This window comes from Nyctereutes procyonoides, unplaced genomic scaffold (genome assembly GCF_905146905.1).
Source record: "Nyctereutes procyonoides isolate TBG_1078 unplaced genomic scaffold, NYPRO_anot_genome, whole genome shotgun sequence".
Taxonomy (NCBI): Eukaryota; Metazoa; Chordata; class Mammalia; order Carnivora; family Canidae; genus Nyctereutes; species Nyctereutes procyonoides.
Window position 1 is genome coordinate 34,506,450 of NW_026575049.1, and position 21,098 is coordinate 34,527,547.

Genomic DNA, 21,098 nt, shown 5'->3' on the forward strand with positions numbered 1-21,098 from the left:
AGGTTATAGGGGAACATTTACCATGAGAAATTGATAACAGCTCCATAGAGGGGAATCTGGCCCATATCTAACTAAATTCTAGGCACACACATCATTTGACCCAGTAGTCCCACTATTACTACCCTCATTAGACCCAGGCAAGTGAAGCCCCTGCCCTGGGCCCTCTGCCACATGCAGTGTTTCGGAAACTATGGCCAGGAGGCCACATCTAAGTCACTGCCTATTTTTATAGATAAAGTTTTATTAGAATGCAGCCATGCCCAGTTGTTCACATACTGTGTCTGGCTGCTTTCCCTCTCCAGCAGTAGAACTGAGTAGCTATAAAAGAGACCAGATAGCCTGCAAAAACCTATTTACTCTTTGACCTTTTTTACACAAAATAATTGACCCACCCTGCTTTAGAGTGAATTCCTCAAATTTTATTTCTGTCTCAGGTACCTGGGTCTACCCAGGATCATCCGTGTCATCTGGGCGGTGTGCTTCAATCTGAACTAGTCCTACACAGGCCCTAGTTGCCAGAAGCACCTCACAGCTTTCTAAATCACTGCCCAATGCCTGGGACCAGCCAGGGATGAGAATGGACCCCCATTTCTGTTTTTTCTGTTCAGGAAGAGCTCCTTGTATGGGTCAACTAGATGCCCCCAGGAAGTCAGAATCTGCCTATAGGGTAGTCCCCAAGGCTCTAGGACTGGCCCCAGCTCCAAGAAGGCAACTTGGGGGGGAGGGGTTGGTCAATCACTCTCACTGGCCAGAACGACAATGGGCTGCAGGAATGATGCTGACATTGATTTGGAGCAACTCTCACATCAGACACAGGACAAGTTCAGAGCCTAGACCACTGACAATCGACTCACAGCCAACCCTTGGACTTGAGCCTCAGCATTCCCTCTTTTGTCAGCATTCTGACTATGGCATCACCTCTGGTCTAGAGCCCTGAAGTGTGACAGGGTAATGGCAGGCATCCTTCACCCTGTGTGCCCTACCACTTGCACCCAGGAAAGTCTCCTCAACCTCTTGCAGGTTCTGTGCCACTTGCCAAGCAGTCCTCTGGGGGTGACTGCTCCTTTCTCCTCTGATTATTTTCAAGACCACTGCCCCACAATGTACCTTTCAACTGATGTCCTGTCTTAGCTCCAGTTGATTTGATGATGCCATACTCTCCCAGGTCAATCTTAAATTGTACTGGATAAGGAAGAGCCATTCATCATGTGGATGGTACCATTCTTCTCAACCTGCTTCCAGACCCTCCCCCAGCCTCCCCACTGGTGACAGCGTGGGGGAGGCAGGATGACACTTGTTAATGATGGTAAGGAAAACCTTATTCAGGGCCATCGTGATAGGTACAGGGACCACTGCAATGAGATGTTGCAGTGGGGGAGAGAGATGGGGCTCCATGCTGAGTACAGCATGGGCAAGTGGTATCTGTAGCTAAGGAGCAGGGTGGAGGTCAGTGAATGGAAAAACACTGAGAGGAAACATCACAGGTGAGGGGGATTCTGCTTCAGTGGACCTAACACGACTCTTGCTGAAGGCAGGCCAAGGTGAGCAGACATCACCAGGGGGTGGGTGGAGGATGAGGGTGAGGTTTGATCAGACATCAAAGGTGGGGAGTTCTGGTTAAGCTAATTTAGCAGGGTTCTTGCTGAAACCAGACTTTATAAGGAAGTTAACAGATGGGCCTAAGAGAAGTTTCAGGAACCTTACTAGAGTTCGAATCTTTGGGTGCTGTAAACAGCATCAAATGGTATCAGGGGACTGCAGAGGCCACAAAAGCTGTATAGGTGCACCTCAGAACCCTACAGGCTCAGTTCAGGACCACAGCAATAAAGCAGATATTGCAATAAAGCGAGTCAAATGAGTTTTTTAAAAATCTCCTAGTGGGATCCCTGTGTGGCTTAGCGGTTTAGTGCCTGCCTTCAGCCCAGGGTGTGATCCTGGGGTCCCAGGATCGAGTCCCATATTGGGCTCCCTGCATGGAGCCTGCTTCTCCCACTGCCTGTGTCTCTGCTCTCTCTCTCTCCTCTCTCTCTCTCTGTCTTTCATGAATAAATAAATAAAAATCTTTAAAAAATAAAAATAAATAAAAAAGAAATAAAAATCTCCTAGTCAGCATTCTGACTATGGCATCACCTCTGGTCTAGAGCCCTGAAGTGTGAAATCTATGGAAGTTATGTTTACACTATACTATATTCTATTAAGTCTGCAATGGCATTATGTCCTAAAAAGGAACAATATATAGGGGCACCTGGGTGGCTCAGTCAGTTAAGTGGACAACTCTTGGTTTCAGCTCTGGTCATGATCTCATGGGTCATGAGATCAAGCCCTGCATTGGGCTCCATGCTGGGCATGGGATCTGCTTGTCCCTCTCCCTCTACTCCTCCCCCTACTCTTTTGCTCTCTCAAATAAAGAGATAAATCCTTTAAAAAAAACCACAATGTATATACCTTAATTTAAAAATACTTTATATTGCCAAAAAAGATAACCAACATCTGAGCTTTAAGCAAACTTTAATCTTTTTTTTGCTGGTGGAGGATCGTGCCTCGACATTGATGGCTACTGACTGAGCAGGATGCTGGCAGCTGAAGGTGGGGGTGGCTGTGGTGATTTCTTAAAATAAGACAATGATGTTTGTCACACTGATTTACCCTTCCATTCACAAATGACTTCTCTGTAGCATGTGATGCTGTTTGACAGCATTTTACCCACAGTAGGACTTCTTTCAAAATTGGAGTCAATCCTCTCAAACTTGCCTCTGCTTCAACTAAGTTTCTGTAATTTTCCCAATCCTTTGTTGTCATTTCAATGGTCTACAACATCTTCACCAGGAGTACATTGCATCTCAAGCAACCACTTTCTTTGCTTGTCCACAAGAAGCAAGTCCTCATCCATCTATTAAAAGCAAGTCCTGGGGATCCCTGGGTGGCGCAGCAGTTTGGTGACTGCCTTTGGCCCAGGGCGTGATCCTGGGGACCCGGGATCGAGTCCCACATCGGGCTCCCGGTGCGTGGAGCCTGCTTCTCCCTCTGCCTGTGTGTCTCTGCCTCTCTCTCTCTGTGTGTGTGACTATCATAAATAAATAAAAAAATAAAAATTAAAAATAAATAAATAAAAAAGCAAAAAAAAAATAAAAATAAAAAAAATAAAAATAAAAGCAAGTCCTCACCCATTATCATGAGACTGAAGCAATTGAGATATGATAATTGAAAAGTTTGAAATGTGACACAAAGGCAGGAAGTGAGTGAATGCTGTGGGAAAAATGGTGCCAGTAGACTTACTCAATGCAGGGTTACCACAGACCTTCAATTTGTAGAAAGCACAGTATCTGGGAGGCACAAAAAAATGAAGCGCACACTAAAGGAATGCCTGTAAATGGATTCAGTCTACATTTTGGTTAAATTAACTTGTATTCCAGGAATGACTCTGAGCCCAGGGTTGGGCAGATAGTAAAGTCCCACCTGGGTTGAACCTGCTTCATTGTGATGGTTAAACTAAAGACTTTTAAAGGTGATTTCCTTTTTAATTCCCAAAGGTAGTAGTCAAGTAGCTTTGGTATGAAGGTCTCCTTCAACTTACTCTTCTTGATGAACCAATTGTTGATTCTCATATTAGCTTAGAGCATTACCATCATCATACACATAGCATGAATGTGTGTGTGCACACAAGTGTGTGCCTGTGTGCATGTGTGTGCAGTTCTGGATCTGATGCTATGATTTGATTTCAGGGGTCGACAACATCACCAGGAGCATCAAGAAGGTGGCTTATACCTACTACTGCCTAGGATTTGTTAAGTAGTTCCTCTAGAAAGGACATCATTTGAATAGGAGACTTTGTTACTGTCGCTATGAATATTCATTATACATTCATTGCAAAGTGGTTTTAAAAAATTATGACTTGTGTTTTGATTCTCTAGTGCCTTAATGGTTTCTGCTAATAGCATTTCAGAAGTTGAATATAACAAAACGTGAGATGCCTCTTTATAGAGTAGCTCATGATAGATGCTAATTGGGTTTGGCATAATCTTGTGATTTCATACGGCTTAATATTAAAGAGACAGGTTTCTAGGCCCCAATGAAAGCTGATCTAGACCATAGGTGGAGTTAACAAGTTTTTATTAAGTGCCAGATTGAAGCCACTCCTGCTCTCAGCCCTGAAGAGAATCCAAAGGATGAAATGAGGCTTTTGTGGTTCATGGCAAATGATCCGTGAGAGGGAGAGGATCCACACTTGAGAAAACTAATAACAGTTTTTGGTAAGAGTAAAAACTGCAAACAAACTAACTTTCCAACAATAGAGAAATGGTTAAAAAAAATATGGTACGCAATATGCAAAATGTATGTAAAATATATAATCATTGTGTACAATCATATTTTCCAAAAACATTTAATGACAACGGGGGAAATTCTCACAACATAAGTGCAAAAAATCAAGACATATGCAGGTTGATCTTATTGACTGTGGACTGGCTTCCACCGCCCCTCACCGGGGACTGGGGAGAAACAAAAAAAGCCACTGGGGTTTTATCAATATTCCTGCTAACTTTAACACAAGGAAATGAAAGACCCCCACGCGGGGAGAAGTCAATACCTCAGGGAGGAAACGGTTCTCACAAAGGTCAGGTCTATAATTTCAGATGTTATTTTTAGGAAAACAAGTCAGAAGTGAACTGTATCCAACCCCCCCCCAGGGGCCCCATGTCAGCACCCCATCCCCTGAACCCGGAGCTCACTGCTGCCCCCACTGGGGTCGGCAGAAACTTGGAGAAGAGCTGCCCCCCTCCTCCCTGTCCCCAGAAGGCAGCGCCCCAGCTGTGTGGTTTGCAGGAGCCACAGGACCTGTGACGGGGTATGGACCCAGAGTGGAGCGCCAGTGCGCTCAAGGGAAAGGACAAGGTGGGAAAACCGAGGCGAGAGGGAGAAAGGGGAAGGATTCGGTGTGTGAAGTCCGCCTGTCGCCCATGGCCGGGACTCACGTGCCCCAGTGCCGCGTGTCCTGCGACTGGGCTGCTGTCGTGGGCCTTGCTGTCATGGGCCGTGCTATCGTGGGCCGTGCTGTGGTGGGCCATGCTGTGGTGGCCTGTGGGGTCATGGGCCGCGGTGTTGTGGGCTGTGCTGTGGTGGGCTGCGGTGTCCTAGGCCGTGCTGTGGTGGGCTGCGATGTCGTGGGTCTGCTGTCATGGGCCGTGCTGTCATGGGCTGGGCGCTCCTTCCTGACCTACGTAGGAGGCCAGAGCGTGCAGCACACAGGAAGGCAGCCACGCCAGTTATCAGCCTCTCCCGCGGCCTGATTGAGAATTACTTTGTAGCCACCCCTGAATTGTCCCTTAAGTGGCCTCTAATCTTCTCTGGGGCAGGGGACCTGCTCAGGGAAGGGCTCGGTGCACAGCCTAGCCCCCCGTCCTAAGCTGAGCAAACCGCAGCAGCCCTCTCCCTGTACAAGTGGCATTCAGGGAAGGCCCCAACTTGCTGGGATGCAGGAAGGGACCAAAGTGTGCAGGAGCCACCATGGGACCTGCAGCGCCTTTGAACTGGGGGATAGAGCACAGGGTGGTGGTGGGGAAGAGGGATGAGAAATATATGTGTGATCTGTAACTGTACATTTTTAAGAAATTGGAAGTAAACACCAAAATAACATCAGTTATCTTCTGGTGAGATTTTAGATGATTTTCTATTTGTGCTTCTCTGCATTTCTAAAATCTTCTGCATCAAACATGTATTGTTCTTTTTGTTGTTGTTTAAAGCTATATGTCCTACCAAAAAAGCCAACTTGGCCATCCACAGTATGTTCTAAATGGGGTTTTCAAGTGAAATTTGCTGGTGTAGTGTTTACTTGCTCTAGCAGTTATGACAGAGTGTCTCTGTGCGGGTGGTGTCTCATCACCCAGGCTACCAGCTGTCACTATCATCAGTGCTCACATTATGCTGATTGTCATCATCACAGGATAGCAACTTAAGGATTTTTCTGTATTCTTTTAAGGCGAGCAACTGATATGGCCAGGAACACACAGGACAGGAGCTCTTCACTTTCTTGACCTTCAAAACCTCTATCAGAGGGATGCCTGGCGGGCTTAGTGGTTGAGCGTCTGCCTTGGGCTCAGGGAGTGATCCCAGGGTCCCGGGATTGAGTCCTGCATCGGGCTCCCCATTCTCCCTCTGCCTCTCTCTGTGTCGCTCATGAATAAATAAATAAAATCTTAAAAATAAAAAACCCTCTGTCAGACATATATTGGGCAAAATCTATTCTCATTTTATGAGTGTTACATACTGTGATATCTCCTTAAGCCCTAGTGCAACAAAATACATTAAACACAACTTTAGTTCCTAGGTTGCATCCTGCTCTTGATTAGATTATTGGAGTATGCAGCCTTTGACCCAGTCGATCAATCACCTCTGTGGGAATGCACCATCAGAAGTAACATGGTGCCTCAAGCCTATTAACAACAAGTACCCACAAAAGTAAAGGGTTAAAAGTATGGCCATTTGGAGCCCATTTATTTGGGTAAATGGAAATGACTTGATTAGCTGGAAGAGACCTTGGCCTCCGAAGCTACAAGCTCAAATCACAAATGTTCTCCTTTGGTCACCTTTGTGAAGGAGAATCGCAGGTAGAGTTCATTTTGAGTTTTAATTCAAAGATATTATGAAGCATTTCACATGAGGAAGAAATTTAGTCTTCTTGGTCATTTATCCAGAAGGCTGAATTTCAGGGCAGAGGAAAATGTGGTCAGGGGCCTCCGAGTAATCAGCACGTTAACCATCCTGCAGAAATGTAAAACTCTTCTGTGTAGGTTAATAGGTACAATTAACACCAAAATTAGATACCATATGTAAGTAATTGAGGTTATTTAATACAACTGTTGACTCAATACGTCTCTGGACTGTGGAGCAGGTAGTCTCGGAATTTATTAGAGTGTAATTAGTGAGACTTTATTGGATTCCACCGTCGGCTCCAGAGCAGATTTGTATGGCGCACAGCTTGGTAGGTGGTTGTCTGAGAAAGCCTGCGTGGCCGTCGTCGTTTCCACATTCGGTTTGAAGTGGGTACGGATGTATTTTCAGATGCAGATTCCGTTCATCAAACTGACCTTAATCTCATCCTACCCCCTCTGTCCAACCCCCTCCACCTCTCTCCCGTCCTTAGTGGCTCCCCTTATCACTACCCCCTGTGAGCCTTTCTGCCCAATCCTCAAACTCCTTCCTCCTTCTCCTGTCACGCTTCACTTTGACAGTGGTGTTGGCTGGCGTCGGGGCTGGCCTCGTGGTTCCCCACCTTCTCAGCTGAGCTCACTTCTGTTCCTCCTCCACGGCTGACTCCCATCTATCCCTGGACAAAAAAAAAAAAAAGAAAGAAAAAGAAATCATTTATCAAGCTAAGGGGAGCCTGAGGGAGGTGAGCCCATGGTAGACAGGAGAAGGAGGAATATTTGACTCTAGGAGGAGGGCAGTTGCTGTAAAAAGCTTTCCTGAAATCTAATCAGATTGAACTTTCGAGCAAAGGTTTTCAATGCTAGCCGACCATCAGAATCACCTGGGAAGCTTGAATAAACCACTGCCAGCTGGTTCCCCACCCAGAGATTCTGACTGAACTGCGTGGAGGTGGGGCCCAGGGATCCCAACATTTTCACAGCATCCAGGGGATTCTATTTTTTTAAAAAAAAAAAAGGTTGTATTTATTTATTTGAGGGAGACAGAGCACAAGCAGGGGGAAGAGCAAAGGGAGAGGGAGAAGCCGGCTCCCCACTGAGCAGGGAGCCACATGTGGGCCTCCACGCCAGGACCCCGAGAGCATGGCCTGCGCCGAAGGCAGACGCTTAGCCAACTGAGCCACCCAGGTGCCCCAACATCCAGGGGATTCTAAAAGGACACCCAAGTTAAGAACTCCTCTAGAGCAGACTTTTTCATACTTTGATGTGCAGGTAAATCACCAGAGTGGGGCATCAGGGGAGTTCCATTGCAGTGAAGATTTTGGTTCATTAGGTTTGGGGTGAGGCCTGACATTTTACATTCTTAAAAAGTTCCCAGGGGCTGTTGATGCTGCTGGTCCCTGGAGGACACTGTGAGAAAACGTTCTGCATCCCCAGAGAGGCTGAGATAAAGCCCAGGGGCTGACAGACTAGGTCTGTGCAGAAGAGGATGATAGGGAGGATGGTAAGGACGGTTGGCACGCAGGCTAAATCGAATTCAGGTTTCCCCAGATCTCACCAGCCCCTGAGTACAAGTGACATCTCCTGTTGACAATGTGTTCACAGCTCACACTCAAACGGCTCCTGCTCACCCCACAGTTTGCGATCAGAGCCTCCAGCTCCCTCCTTAAGGCTCACTCAGTGATTTCTAGGTTTCCCTGGGGGGCGGGGGGGGGGAGGTCTCTCCACCTCAACCACAGCCTGTCGGGATCTCCTGGTTCTTGCTCCAAGCTCGGGACTCCTCCTGGGGAGGGCTGCTGCTGCTGCAGATGCCAGGCCCTGCCGGGGACCTCGCCGGGGCCCCAGGGAAGGCGCGGTCTCCCGGCGCCGGGTAGCGGGGAGCAGGCAGCGTCTACACTGGCCGCATGAGATTGCTGTGCAGGTGCCTCAGGCTTAGCTCGCTTCCCCGGGCATCTGCCCACATCTCTTCTGAAATGGCATCAAGATCCTCCCTGCAGCTCCTCTCCAGGCCTAATCCACGGGCTGGCAAAGACACAGACATCATCTCTGTCTTGGCAAAGAGGAAGAATGTAAATTGGCTCCAACGGAAAAATCTGTCTTGTGGAATTGAGCTCCTTGCCCGAAGAAGCGTTGACATCGTCGCGGGATGGCCACGCTCCTGGATGTGGTGGGCCCGGGGTTCCAGACTTCCCCAATTTTCTGACCTGGAGCATCACCCGTTTTGGACTGTCTCAAGATGCATGTGGAAATGGAAACAAGCAATGAAACATTTAAACAATATTGAATTAAACCATTAAAATTCAAACACTCGGGGATCCCTGGGTGGCGCAGCGGTTTGGCGCCTGCCTTTGGCCCAGGGCGCGATCCTGGAGACCCGGAATCGAATCCCATGTCGGGCTCCCGGTGCATGGAGCCTGCTTCTCCCTCTGCCTGTGTCTCTGCCTCTCTCTCTCTCTCTCTCTCTGACTGTCATAAATAAATAAAAATTAAAAAAAAATTCAAACACTCTGGGGCTCCAGGCTGGCTCCCCATCCCCACGCTCCTGCTCTTGGTGAGCAATTCAGACTCTGTGTCTTGCAGCTCTAAACTATGCTTCTACCTCGGCTTCACAGTTTCTTGGTTTTAAGCAACTTTTTTATTAATAGCCGATGTGAAAAATGTACGGTTTGATTCACTTACACCATTCAGTCTCCAGCCCCCTCCTCCTGATTTTGTTGGTTGTTTTTTAACCACTGGTTCTTATTTTGGTTACTTTTAAAACTCAGATAATATGCATAAACTTTTGTTTCTTGATTCTTAATCTTTAGATATTGGTTTTTTGCACCTACCAATGTGTAAGATCAGGACCCTGACACCCCTGCATATTCTCTCTCTTTCTTCAAGTCCTGTTAACTGGGTTATTTTATCAAGCTTGTCTACACAGCATCAAAAGTTCACAAAATAGCCAAAGTAAAACCAGCAAATCACTGAAGTAGTAATTAGTAAAAATGTATTGTGCACACAGCAAAAAAGACAGTTTGCAAACTAGAGCATGCAAACTGAAACACAGAATGAGGCTGGGGGTGGGGGAGGATGTGGTTATAAAGCAGCTTATGTAATGAGAAAGCAGTGACTGTTCATTCTTCACAGTGATTGTTTGCAATATTAGAATTTTCTCAAATGACAGGGAAATGGCCAGTTAGTTAGCTCATATCCACTAGGAAAGCAGTTTAACTTTTGCTCATGATTTCCAGAGTCATAAGTGAGAAATAACCCAGGTCAAGTTAGCCTTGCAAAATAAGCTACATTAAGCTTTGCTTGTATGACGAAACGGATTTCATCTGGTCAGGGAATTTTTAAGGCTGGTCTTTGCTTGTTTTTGATTTTAACAAGGAAAGCAGAGTTTAGAAAGTTATGTTTAAATAAACAGTGTTTAATGAAGGACCAGGGCAGGTTGACTGGATGTGCAGAATAGGAAATCTATTTTATGGCAGGCATGCCTCTCCCAGGGGAGATCCCAAGAGTCAAGGGCAAATCGATTCTCTTCCCTTAAATGCCATCAAATCCTGAACCGTTTATGTCACTGAGACCTTTAGTGTCACTGAAAAGGAACCCTGGATATCTTTAGTTTGTTTTACTTTGGGAATGAATACTCCTGCGCAGTTTTTCCTCCCTGGTGTTTTAAAATTATCTTCTTCCTTGGTGATAGAGAAAAAAATTACCCTATCGTTTATATCTTCCAGCTGTTTAATGCATTTTGAGTGTGTCCATATACACTGACTTCTCTCTAGGATGATTTGCATAGAAATTATCCCAGGATTACTTTTCATTACCCTCTTTAGTTAGCTTCCCCCGTTCTTGAGGCTTATTGTCTTTCTTCAATTTATTTTTCCTTTTGCGGCTGTGGATCTCTTAAATTACATTTTCAAAAAAAAGTCTAGAGGTGTTTGCATGTCTGAAAATGTATTCTCCGCTAGTATCTGATTAATGTTTTGAATTAATGTTAATTCTACATTTAAAATCCTTTTCCTCCAGAACTCTTAAGACATTTCTCTACTGCCATCTAGCATTTAAGCATCACTGAAAAGGAAGCAGCAGTCCCCAGTACTAAGCCAGACTGCTCGCTTGGAGTCCAGGTCTGCCACCTGCTAGCTGTGTGGCCATGGGTGAGTTTCTCAGTATTTTCATCCAAAAAATGATGATGGTGATAACTCAAAGGACTAAATAGTGAGGATTAAATTAGTTAGCTAAGATATATAAGGTGAAGCAGCTGCTTGCACATAGTAAGCCCTATAAAAATGTTAGCTCCTTGAAAAAAAATCAATTTTATGATCATTATCGTCTTGCTTTCATCCTGGATGTTCTGAAGGGTCATTATACTATTGCTGTGTGCATCTTATACTTGGTGAACTTGGTACTTGGAAGACCCTTTCAAGTATCTTCCTTTAGTTCTGGGAATTAAAAAAATTTTTTAAAAATAATTTTATGTCTCCACTTTGTCTCTTTTCTCTTTCTCAGGTGTCTTGGTTACATGTAAGCCCCTTTGGATTAAGATGATGTGTTTATATATTTTTTTCTTTTTTTCCAACTTCCTTTTTTTTTTTTTTTTGTCTTTTCTATATTCTGGGAGATTTTCTCATCTGTTTCTTCCACCTGATTACATCCTAAATTTCTACATTCATATCTTTAATTATCACAAATGGTTTCTTGTTCTGTGCTTCTTTTGGTTCTCTCTGGAGTTTTTAATGGATGTAATAAATATCCATATCTTTTTGTGGCACTTAGGTTTGTTTTATGATGTACAATTTCTGCTAAATTATCTCCATTCCTTCCAAAATGCAATGGCCCATAGTTCTTTATAGACACCTCACTTCTTTAAAAAAAACAAAACAAAACACTTTATTTATTTATTTGAGAGAGAAAGAGAACACAAACAGGGGGAGGGGCAGATGGAGAAGGAGGCTCCCCACTGAGCAGGGAGCCTGATGTGGGGCTCAATTGTGACCTGAGCTGAGATTGTGACCAGAGATTGTGACCTGAGCTGAAGTCAGAAGCTTAACCAAGACACCCAGGCACCTGATGCCTCACCTCTTTTGAACAGTCTCCTTATATTTTAATCCTTTTCTATGATATTAATTTCACCCTCCCATAATTGACATTTGAATTTTCATATTTATTTATTTACTTATTTTACCATGAAATAGTTTACTGTAGGGTGGCTTTGAGGGATAAATGGAAGGTAATTAAAAATTTGCCAGGTAAGGCTGAAGGTGTTCCAGGTTGGGGCACATACTGCATATTTTCCTATTGTGGTATTTATGTTTAGCTGTGGTTTTTCTGTATCGTTTTCAAAAAGCAATACTGTATCTTAGCCCCTGCCCTTCTGGTCCTTACAGCCCCCTCCCCTCCCAGCCAGTACCAGTGTTTCCTGTCTTGCAGAGATGTCTTCCAGGTGAAAATAAGGTGTCACGTACTTGATAACTAAACAGCCTGGCCAACTCAGGACTACATGAATTGGATATGCAGTGATAACATTCTGCTGAATACTTTAATTAAAGCACATACGGATAAACTGATAAACATCCGAAATGAAAGTATTCTAATGATATTATTGTATCAACAATGTGATTTGAAGTCAAACAGAATGCCTCCTGCCAAGGCCACTCCTTGGTAGGGGAAAAGCAAAATATTCACCCATCCAGCATAAAGGCCTCACTAAATAAATAGTGTACTCCCTACTCACATCCCAACAGTCTGAGCCTTTGTTTTTTAATGTGGACAAACATTTAATTAATAAATACATAACCCTCAAATGTGAAAAGAGAGAAAAAAGCTTACAATTTACAACTAAAATTATAAATATACTAATATTTCTAAGCTAAACAAGTATTTATGGGTTTTGTTTTGTTTTGTTTTAAAGATTCTATTTATTCATGAGAGACACAGAGAGAGAGGCAGAGACACAGGCAGAGGGAGAAGCAGCCTCCATGCAGGAAGCCCGATGTGGGACTCCAGGATCATGCCCCGAGCCAAAGGCAGATGCCCAACTATTGAGCCTCCCAGGCATCCCAAGTATTTATTTATTAAGTCAAACTATAGTTCAATTAAACAAAAATAAAGTATTTATTTATTTCTGGAGCACTGATTATTTGTTCCATTTAGGAACTATTTAAGGTAATACAAAATGAATTTTGTAACTTCCGAAAATATCAACAAGTAACTCAACTTGCTAAGATCAGGCCTGATTCAATGTCCTTCATTTTTTTGTTGTTGTTTTTCTTTTTTGCATTTTATTTAAATACAATTTGCCAACATATAGTCTAACACCCAGTGCTCATCCCATCAAGTGCCCTCCTCAGTGCCCGTCACCCAGTTACCCCATCCCCCTGCCCACCTCCCCTTCCGCGCCCCTTTGTTTGTTTCCCAGAGTTAGGAGTCTCTCGTGGTTTGTCTCCCTCTCTAATTTTTCCCACTCAGTTCTCCTCCTTTACCCTATAATCCCTTTCACTATTTCTTATATTCCTCATATGACTGAAACCATATGATGAGTGTCTTTCTCTGATTGACTTACTTCACTCAGCATCATACCCTCCAGTTCCATCCACGTACCGTAATTGACATTTTTTAAAAAAATCACATTTTTGCTACTCCTTGTAACTAGGACATAGACTTTGTTTCTGCCAATCAGAATACAATCTTTTGAGAAATTTGATTCTAAAGTTAGCTATTTTGCCACTGTGCAGAGACAGAGGCGACATTTCTCTGGGGTCTGCAGTGGGACCACAGCAGCTCCCTTTCCAGATTAGGTACCCAGTATGGTTCTGGGAGATGTTCCTAGAGACTCAGCACAGAGTTGTTTCCTCCACTCCTTTAAAAGATTGTCTAAGATGCCTAACACCCAATAATAAGTGCTTCCCTGATAATGACTTTCTAAATGGATTTATCCCATATAATCCAGATTTTTTTTTTTTCAAACTGCTCATATGGCCTTGCCATATGGACATTCAATGAACCCACCTCTTGGTATTCATGTCCTTGTGTAATCCTCCTTCACTGAGTGTGGGCAGCCTGGGCATATTGGCTCACTTCTAATCATTTGAATATGGCAGGCATAATGGAATGTCACCTCTTGGATTACATAAGAAAAAGAAAATAGCTTCTATTTTGGGTGCTCACTCTCTCTGGCTCATTCTTGGATCATTTACCCTCGGGAAAAAGTCAACTGCTGCATCCTAAGCCAGCCCTGTGAGAGGCCTGGGTGGCAAGATTCCAAGGTCTACAAAAATCCATGTGAGTGAGCAAGGAAATAGATCCCCTTGCTCTCATTTGAGCTTTTAAATGAGACCCAGCCAGTAGCTTGACAGTAATCTCATGAGAAACCTTAGCTAGAGGCCCCAGCTGAACAGCACCTGGTATCTGACTCACAGAGACCATGAGCTGATAAATGTTGGGTGTTTGATGGCATTTCTCAGAACTAGAACAAATAAACCTAAAATTTGTCTGGAACCACAAAAGACCCTGAGTAGCCAAAGCAATCTTGAAAAAACAAAACTGGAGGCATCATAATCCCACATTTCAAGATATACAACAAAACTATACTAATCAAGACAGTGCAGTACTGGAACAAACCTAGAGAGATCAATAGAACAGAATGGAGAGCCCAGGAACAAACCCATGATATATTTTTTTAAAGATTTATTTATTTGTTCATGAGAGACACAGAGAGTCAGAGACACAGGCAGAAGGAGAAGCAGGTTCCCTGAGGGAAGCCAATTGTGGGACTCGATCCAGGACCCCAGGATCACACCCTGAGCTGAAGGCAGATGCTCCACTGCTGAGCCACCTAGGCACTCCCAAACCCACAATTATATGGTCAGTTAATCTATGAAAAAGGATACAAGAATATACAATGGCAAAACGTCTTTTCAATAAATGGTTTTGGGAAAACTGGACAGCTACATGCAAAAGAATAAAACTGGGCCAATTTTTCACACCAGACATAAAAAATAAACTCAAAATGGATTAAAGATCTAAGTGTGAGAACTGAGACCATAAAAACCCTACAACAGAGCACAGACAGTAATTTCTCTGACATCAACTGTTGTAACTTTTCTCTAGATATGTCTCCTAAGGCAATAGAAACCAAAGCAAAAATACACTCTTGGGATTACAGTAAAATAAAAAGTGCTGCCCAGAAAATGAGACAGTCAACAGAACAGAAAGACAACTTACTGAATGGGAGATGTTTGCAAATCATATATTTGATAAGGGAGTTAATATCCAAAATATATAAAGAACTCATACGGTGCAACACCAACCCCCCCCATAATTGGATTAAAAAATGGGCAGAAGACACGAATAGACATATCTCCAAAGAAGGCATATAGATGGCCAGCAGACACATGAAAAGATGCTCAACAACACTCATCATCAGAAAAATGCAAATCAAATCCACAGTGACATATCACCTCACGTCTGTCAATGGCTAAAATCAACAACACAAGAAACAACAGGTGTTGGTGAGGATGCAGACAAACAGAAATCCTCATGCACTGTTGGAAATGTCAATTGCTGCAGCCACTGTGGAAAAAAGTATGGAAGTTCCTCAAAAAATTAAAGGCAGTATTACCATATGATCCAGTAATTTCACTATGGGATATTTACCCAAAGAATATGAAAACACTGATTCAAAACAATACATGCACCTCTATGTTTATTGCAGCATGATTTACGATAGTCAAGATACCGAAGCAACCTAGGTGTCTAAAGATAGATGAATAGATACAGAAGGTGTGTGTGTGTGTATATACATACACACACACACACACACATATATATCAAGGGAATATATACATATATATGGAATATTCAAAGATGAAATTTTGCCATTTGCAACAATATGGCTGGATCTAGTGGGTAGAACGTGAAGTAAAATAAGTCCGTCAGAGAAAGACAAATACCATATGATTTCACTCATGTGGAATTTAAGGAAGAAAACAAGCGAACACACACACACAAAAGACACAAACCAAGAAACAGACTCTTAACTGCAGAGAACAAAATGGCAGTTCCCAGGGGGCAGATGGGAGGGGGGTGGGGAGAAATGGGTGAAGGAGATTGAGAGTGCACTTGTGATGAACTGAGTAATGTATAGAATTGTTGAATCATTATATTGTACCTGAAACACATATAACACGGTTAATCTTTTAAAATAAATTAATTTTAAAAATGGTGTTTTTCAGCCACTAAGTTTGAGGATCATTTGTTTGGTAGCAAAAGCCAAAGAGTACAAGTGTTGCAAATTTAACTTGTCTAAAACCAGACTACTAACATTTAATCGTGCCTCCTTTCAGAGATTCCTCATCTCCGTGAAGGACTACCCTACCCTTCCAGTGGTTGAAGCCAAAAGCTTGGGATCATCCTCAGTTTCTCCACTCTTGTGACCAATAACCAAACCATCAGCAAACCCCATCAGCTCTCCCTTCACCATATTCACTAAAATCTGCCAATTTCTTATCATCTCTGCTGCTATCACTCTGGATGAAACCACTGTGTTCTTAGATAAGGATGATTGCAGTGGTGTTTCCATCCCTCCATTTTTACTGCTCTATCTCTTTCCCACACAAAGCTGAAGTGACCCATTTAAAGGTAAAATCATTTTCCTCCTTTGCTCAAAGCTCTCTAATGATTCCTCATCTCCCCATAAAGACAGCCTTCAGAATGACTTGAAAGGTCTTTGAGGTCAGACCTTCTCTCTTAGCTTTCTTCCCAAGCCATCCTGGCCAAAGTCTGAGCCCATCTCAGGTCCTTTGCACTTGCTCTTCTTCAGCCAAAAGGCATGGACACACCTGACCATAAGGAAGGGATTCTGTCTACTTTGTCCGTTGCTGTACTCCCAATACCTAGAGTACTGCCCAGTTCACAGAAAGTCCTCAAATATCCACCGATGACACGTATCCACCCAGATAGAGTGGATGGATGCTGTGCTCTGCAGCTACAAGCCCTGAGCAATCCATAGCCTTCATTAGTTTATCTGTCCTTTGTGCTGGAGCTTTTCTCTGCATGTCTTACAATTAGTTACCTGCTTATATTTACTAGTATGACACTATTAGGTAGATGGCATACTTTTCTCTGTCTTTAGTGGCCTCTTTCCTGCATGAGAGGGCTGACTATACCATGTGTGCATGTGTGTGTCCATACACACGTGCTTCGGGTGGGGCCTGCTGAGCCTATGCAATGGCAGGCTTCACTAAAAGCTTTCACTAAAGCATATTCACGTTAGGAACAAATGGATACATTGGGTTTCTTCCCCAAAAATGTCCAAATGAGAGTGGCTTTCTCTACTGGAGGAGCACTATGTTGCCCTGGTCCAAATTTTGGTGAAAGATGCCGATATGTGATGTTTTTCTGTAATTTCCATCAGTGTCTGCTCTTCATCCCATGTTTGTCCCCTGCACCATTGGACTCTACAGGCACCCAGAGGCAAGAACGCTGGTGCATCTCGGGGGTGGGGGGCTCTTTCCCTGTTTGTGTGTGTGTGTGTTCCCCCATCTACTCCCATATTCCTGGAATTCACAATTTAAGATTGCAGATGCCCACTCCTTTTTCCATTCTCAGCAATTTTATGACTATTCTCTTTAATTCTTTTTTTGTTCACTCCTTTCATGTCAATGAGTTTCCAGGAAACCAAGGTGGTAAAGTCATAGGCACACTATGTCATCTTCAACCAGAAGACATGCATTATATTGTAATCTTTGCTTTTTGCCACCCTTATTATATGCTAGTGTTATTTTTCCACTTGCCTTCATTTTCTTTTACCAGAAGCTTCTGTTCCTGGTGTTATGAAATTTTATAATGATATGCCTCTTAGTGGAGGCATTTTTATTCACTGTGCTGAACAAACAGAGTTCCTCCCTTACTTCTCGAAAAATTTCCACAATGTATTTACTCACTGTTTTATCTTCCTGGAATTCCTATTCATTAGAAATTTTACCTCCTGGATAGATTAACCACCTCTCTCATCTTTCTTTTTATCTTCTTCCTGTGAGCTTTCCTCATCTTCTTATCCTTCAATTGAATTTATTTTGGCTATCCTGCTTTTAATTTCCAAGAGCTCTCTTTATTCTCTATTTGTTCCTTGTTTTTGGCATTTCTTGTTTTATGAATACAATATCCTCTCTTGCCTCCTAGAAGATAACAGCTCTACATGGTGCTTTGTTTGTTTTAATCTATTTCCTCTGGATTTATTTTTTCTCTTTGCTTTGGATGGCTTTCCCAAACATCTGGAGATTGTTAACTGTATGCTTTGTTACAAAGATAAACTGAGGCATATAAAACATTTTAAGAGTTTGACCAATAACCGATTTAAATTAAGTAGAACCAAAGTGAACACAGTTAAGATTAGCTTGGCTGACAGGAGCCTGGGAGAGGCAGAGCAAGTGTGGAACCAAAGAAACGAAATCATTTGATTGGTTGTGGCTTTGTCAGCTGTTCGTGATTGGTTGTCCTTAGCATTTTGATTTTATAACCGGAGACATTTATAGGCTTCAATTTTGGTTGGCTTCTGTAGGGCCACTATGGCATTAGAGACTCTGTGGTCCAGTGGCCTCCTTGTGTAATTAATTAAACAGCTGTATTCAAGAGCAAGACCAGGCATGCATTTCATTTGTTGACTGATGGATTTCATGTTAGGATAATTTGGACCACCAGGCATTTGCATGGTCATTTCTCCAGGATCCTGAGTATTGTGTATATGGCAGGACGCTCCTCACACTAGGTGACAAGAATAATAGTCACAAAAAGGCAAACGCTAGCAATGAAGTGTCATTGTCTAAACATGACATCCTCCCACAGGATACTAAACTATGCCATTAAATCCATATTTTACTGTTATCAGCCTATAATCCATGACCAAACTGAGGACAAGTAGTGTTACCTACTTAATCTTGATGTTCTTTGATTTCTCAATAAATGCATGTGGAATGAACGAATGGATAAACTCAGCTTGGCAGGGATTAGCTCAGGGCCTGGCCCAGCACCTCAAATAACACGAGCCCAATCAGGCTGTGGCCAGCTAATTGCTGACTGCATCAGGGTGCCCTCCCTAGTGACCCAGGGCCCTGACCTAGCCCTGACCCAGCCATTCTGGGGGAGGCAGCTCAGACCTCATGTAACTAAGGCCAGAGAGCACATGAGCCCAGGGCTCAGAAGGAGGAGCATCACCTCTGCCCTGCCTTGTTGCTGCACCTTTTTTTTTTTTTTTTAAGATTTTATTTATTTATTCAGGAGAGACAGAGAGATAGAGTCAGAGACACAGGCAGAGGGAGAAGCAGGCTCCCTGCAGGGAGCCAGATGTGTGACTCGATCCCAGGACCCCAGGATAATGACTGGAGCCAAAGGCAGATGCTCAACCGCTGAGCCCCCAGGTACCCCTGTGCCCTGCAATTCTTAACAGCAAGGCTAAGTTTATAGTCGGATCCTTTTTGCCAAAAGTGAACATAGAGCCAATGGCTTCCAACTGTCCAGTGACCCCCAGCTACCCTCGTGGCTGTTGGGTCTGGATATTTTTCCCTTTCATATTCTCCACATTAAACAGTTGTCAGTGTCAAATCAGCCCTGCTGTTTTGCCATTTCCCCAACTAGGAGAGCCACCTGTCATCTGAAAACACGCCCTCTTTGAGACCAGTGGGGAACATGATGTTCCTTAACACCCAGAAAAAGGAGCACAATCCCTTCTGTCATTTCCCCCTTTCAGTCAGGTTGTGTCAGATTTGTCTGGATGCCAAGATAATTAATATTTTAAGTAGGCTTTCTTAAGACTTTTAAAAAGGATAAACAGATGATGCCTTTTCCTATTTAAGCACATGTTATTCATTTGCTTCACAGTAAGTATGATAATGGATACAGAGAAAAATGTTGCCTTCGGAGTTTTACAGTCTCAGGAGGAAAAACAAATGCAACTAAGTTTAGCCAATGTTATCTTCTTATTAACAGCTCAGAAACAGTGTTTCCAGGGTGGGAGACTGCACTGGTGGTCTCTGTGACCCCAGCTGGGCATTCACAGGGCTTCTGGATGACTCTCAAATATATATGTGAAATCTACAATCAGGAAAAAACTACCTTGTCCTTTGCTTTGATCACATCCACTTTCAGATTTGTAAATTAACAAATGGAAATCTGAAGTGACAGGCAGGTGTGAAAGAGAACTCAAAGAAACAGCTGCTTTAAGGAATAATATTGAAAATGTATAAAAGCTGTTAATAAATAAAAAGAAGCCCATATGTGTATTTTAAAAATCCCAAACACTTCTTTCCTGGCTTCTCCACAATCCCTTAAGTATAAATAGCTTTTTTTTTTTTTAATTAACCAAATCTGCCAAGATTTCTGCAGACCCTCAAGGAAGCATAAAGAATATGAGTCAATATAAAGGATTAAACTAGAAATGCTGGTGGTTAAAAAAGGAAAATGGGGCATGCACGCAACATGGAGCCAAGCTCATTGACGGGGCTGGAGAGAGGGTAGGGAGGGAAGGCGGGCTTGACACATGAGCAGCTTGATGAAAATCCTCAGTGGAGCCCTTGCATTGCCAGAGATCTCTGGGGGCGGGGTGGAGGGCAGCGGCTGGGAAGGCTCCAGACCTCTTCAATCCCTCCCAGCACCCCCCCACCCCCACCGCAGCAGCTCTGGGCACATTTCTTTTTTAGACTGGTCTTCTGCCCGGGATCTCATAGCCGAGGGTTGTGTCAGCACAAAGAACCCCCCGGGGGGGAGTGGAAGGTGCACCCATATACACCAATCACAAATGACAAAACGAGCGAGACAGAGGGACCTCAGGAGCCCTGGCAGGTCCCTTTGCTAAAATAAGTAGAATGAACTGATCCCAAGAGCATCCAGGGCAGCAGAGGAGAGGCCAGGGCAATCAGAAATCACTAAAGATCAGCACCCTGACCTGAATGGCCATCTCAGGGCGTTGAGAAGGAATGACCTACAAATCCACGAAGGACCTCAAGGACCTACTGGGTGAAGATTTTAAACATCAGATTCAAGGTAGGCATTCCAAGGATGTAAGGAGAATGGGAACACTGAGGGATGGAAGAACAAAACCAAGTTGGACTTCAGCCCTTCTCCGGGAGCGACCAGCAGGGGGACCCGGGAGCGATGGGGGGGGAGGGGGGGATGTCAGAATCCCCGCAGGGGGCCACGTGGAGCTTCCGCCCTTGGCCTTTCACCTGACCTTTAACATAGACCACAATGACCTTTCTCCTAGAAGCCAAACTGGGGTTTGTAAGAGGGACGGAAACACTTCGTCACCCCGAATCCTCAGCTGCGGGGAGCCTCCCAAGCAGAACTACTGATTTGAATTACGTGAGGGTTTTTCTCAAGGGGAGGTCCACTCGGACATTCCAGGAGGGCACAGTTGGTGGCAGGACATCCAGAAACAGGAGGAGCACAGGACACACACCTGACCCTTAAAAAGGT